Genomic DNA, 3,272 nt, shown 5'->3' with positions numbered 1-3,272 from the left:
CACGTTTCCAGGACGGTGAGAAGTGTTTGTGTAGGTTCCCTATGAACTGTGACACCCGACCCCTGGCCTCATTCCCTCCCCATTTGTTCACCTGTCCCTGTTTTCTCTATGCAGCCTCCTGGGAGCTGCTGTCAAGTCCACGCTGTCTGCTGGCGGCTCCCAAACCTGCGTCTCCGCTGCGGCCCCTCTTCTCGACTCCACTTCTCTGGGTCCCACAGCTGCTTAGACACCCAGCTGGCTCCTCAAACTTAAGATGCCAGTACTTAAGATTCACACTCACTCGTGCTGGATTTGCCAAAAGGCAGTCACAGCAAGTGCTTAAGGCCACCAAGAAGTAATAAATTTCCGGGGGAAGAATCTGATCTTCCCAAAATGCATCAGAGCAGCTCTTCCTGTTGGGTACTGTTTGTTGTGAATTATGGAGGGGAAGAGCACCTAACGTTTGCAGCATCTGGATCTCTGAAGTCTCACATCAGTGCCCCTGTCATCTCCAACAACGGCCTCGGCTCTAGTCACTCAGAGCACACACTCTGAAACCACTCTTCACTCCTCTCTCACATCCCCACGTCCGGTTTTTAATGTTTTATTTTTTAAAATATTTATTTATTTGGCTGCACGGGGTCTTAGCTGCGGCATGCAGGATCTAGCTCCCTGACCAGGGATCGAACCTGGGCCCCCTGCATGGGGAGCACGGAGTCTTAACCACTGGACCACCAGGGAAGTCCCCTCACGTTCAGTTTTTAAATCTGGACTCTTCTCGTGCCCCAAAAAGCCCCACTGGCTCCTTGCCACTCCAACAGCTGTGTCCAGTCCCCTCTGGCTTGGGTGGGCAATGTGGTCTTTGCCTCCTGACCAAGCCCACCCATGCTGTCCTCCGCTGTGGTCACCTCGTCCAAGCACAGAGGGGAGGCGTCACGCTCCTGTTCACACGGCTCCAGGGGCTCGCCCTCGACTCCAGCCCAGTCCCCTGCCCCCAAATGAAGGTCTCCCCACCGGGCCCAGGTTTAGCTGCCTCCCACTCTTTTGTTCACCACCCCCTCCTCACACACCCTGGGCTCCAGCCAAACTAGACTTCTCGCCATCTGGGAACACATGTTCCCTCTGCCCAAAATAACCTACATTCATCTCCACCTGTCGAGATCTGTCCTTGAAGGGTTATTCAATAAGTAGTACTGGGACAATTGGTCACTGGAAGGAAATTTTTTAGATTCCTTACCTCATACTATGCACCAAAATGTATTCTAGATAAACTAGACTTAAACATAAAATATCGAGTATCATATATTCAATAGAAATATATGATATAATCACATGTATTTAAAAAACTGAACTGTAAAAAGCCTGAAAAAGTATGATTGTCGAATAGATGAAAAGGGAGAAGATGCTCAGCCTAAAAGCCAAGAATGAAATTTCAAAGGAAACAAAGCAATAGATTTAACTCATTAAATAGAACCGGACCCATTAAAACCAAACTGGTAAGAAATGAACAGAGGGGGGGACTTCCCTGGTGGCGAGGTGGTTAAGAATCCACCTGCCAAGCAGGGGACACGGGTTCAAGCCCTGGTCCGGGAAGATCCCACATGCCACGGAGCAACTAAGCCCATGCGCCACGACTACTGAACCTGAGCTCTAGAGCACGTGAGCCACAACTAATGAGCCCACCTGCCACAACTACTGAAGCCCACACGCCTAGAGCTCTGCTCTGCAACAAGAGAAGCCACTGCAATGAGAAGCCTGAGCACCACAACGAAGAGTAGCCCCTGCTTGCTGCAACTAGTGAAAGCCTATGCGCAGCAACGAAGACCCAACGCAGCCAAAAGTAAATAAATAAAATACATAAATTAAAAAAAAAAAAGGCTCACAAAGGAATGGATGGGCAGGCTCATTCAAAAAAAAAAAAAAAAAAAAAAAAAAAAGAAATGAACAGAGGGGTAGAGAGTCCTTCACATGAACTGATTGTTGGGGTCCCCTATGCAGGGAAGTGGTCTGGTTAGCAAGAAATTAGAGGAGCTTCATGGACACCTTTTATGAAGGCCAAGTGATGCCTGACATCACATTCCTTCCCTAGGGATTTGAAATGTCCAAATCCTCTCCAGGATTGAAATGGTTAAGGCCCAGATTTGATGTTTTCCCCTGGACTCTCCTGTGTTTAGTTGATAGCTATTATATAATTTTGTCTCATTGGGTCTTTTTTATGAAACAGGAGAAAGGGTCATTAAATACTTGGGGAGGGACTTCACTGGCGGTCCAGTGGTTAGGACTCCGGGCTTCCACTTCAGGGGGCCCAGGATCGATCCCTGCACCGTGGCCGAACCACGGCCAAAAAAACCGCCCCCCACCAAAAAAACCTTGGGGCATGCTTCTTCTGTGCCAGTTTATGTACTTCAGGTGCATTATCTCATTTAATTCTTACAGCAGCCCTACAAAATGGGTATTATTATTCCCATTTTGAAAATGAGGCAACTAAGAGATTAACTGAAGTGCTCAAGACTTCACAGCTAGCATGGGATTCAGATCCAGGCAGAGTGACTCTCAGCACACACCTCCTCCCACCGAAAGACATACTTTTTTACTTTTAAAATCCATTCCTGTTTCTTCAATGTAACACATGAAACACGTATTCTTCTTGTAAAATGGCTGTCAGTCCCTGTATATAGGTGTTTGCTAAAAGTTAACTCCTTTCCTAAGCGCTCCATCCCCACTACCACTGCTTAGTTCAGGCCATCATTTTTTCTTATGCTGCTGTGACGGTGACGATGTCATCATGCATGTTCCAGGCACTATGTACGGTATTTCACGAACTAAAAATAAGAGTGCACATTTATTGAGCACTCACTATAACTCAGGTATTACGCTAAATATCACTCACGGCTTATCATCCAGCAATCCTATAAGGTTAGTTTTGTTTTGAGTACAGATGACCCCCATAACCTCCCTCCTTTAATTCCTCTCTGCTTATAAAAATAATAACTGTATCATTTCCCTAGAATAAACCGCACTTATTTAAAGCGTACATATCAGTGAGTTTTGACATACTTGTGGAACTACCACCACAAAAAGGACGCAGACTGCTCCTGCGCTCATAAACTTCCGGAGCTCCTCCCCAGCTTAGCCCGCCCTGACCCCGGGCCCCCGCGGACCCGTGACGTCACTGCTCTGCGCCCCGCCGTCGCTGTGCGCGGCGCTTCCGGCAGCGAGGACGTGGGGGGCGGGGCGGGGTGGCGTCACGGAGGCGTGCGCCGGAAGCGGGCCCGGCGGAAGTGGCGGGGCGG

The 3,272-nt window shown here is 48.6% G+C and overlaps 1 non-coding gene across 1 annotated transcript; it reads right to left on the bottom strand.

The window, feature by feature from the left end:
• Positions 1-647: 647 nt before the first annotated feature.
• On the bottom strand, positions 648-720 carry TRNAG-CCC (transfer RNA glycine (anticodon CCC)). The gene has a single exon. It is a non-coding gene; the product is annotated as a tRNA-Gly (tRNA).
• Between the last annotated feature and the right edge of the window lie 2,552 nt (positions 721-3,272).

This window comes from Lipotes vexillifer, unplaced genomic scaffold (genome assembly GCF_000442215.2).
Source record: "Lipotes vexillifer unplaced genomic scaffold, Lipotes_vexillifer_v1.1 scaffold1359, whole genome shotgun sequence".
NCBI lineage: Eukaryota > Metazoa > Chordata > Mammalia > Artiodactyla > Lipotidae > Lipotes > Lipotes vexillifer.
The sequence above is the reverse complement of the archived record's forward strand: the minus strand, read 5'-3'. Positions and strand labels throughout refer to the sequence as shown.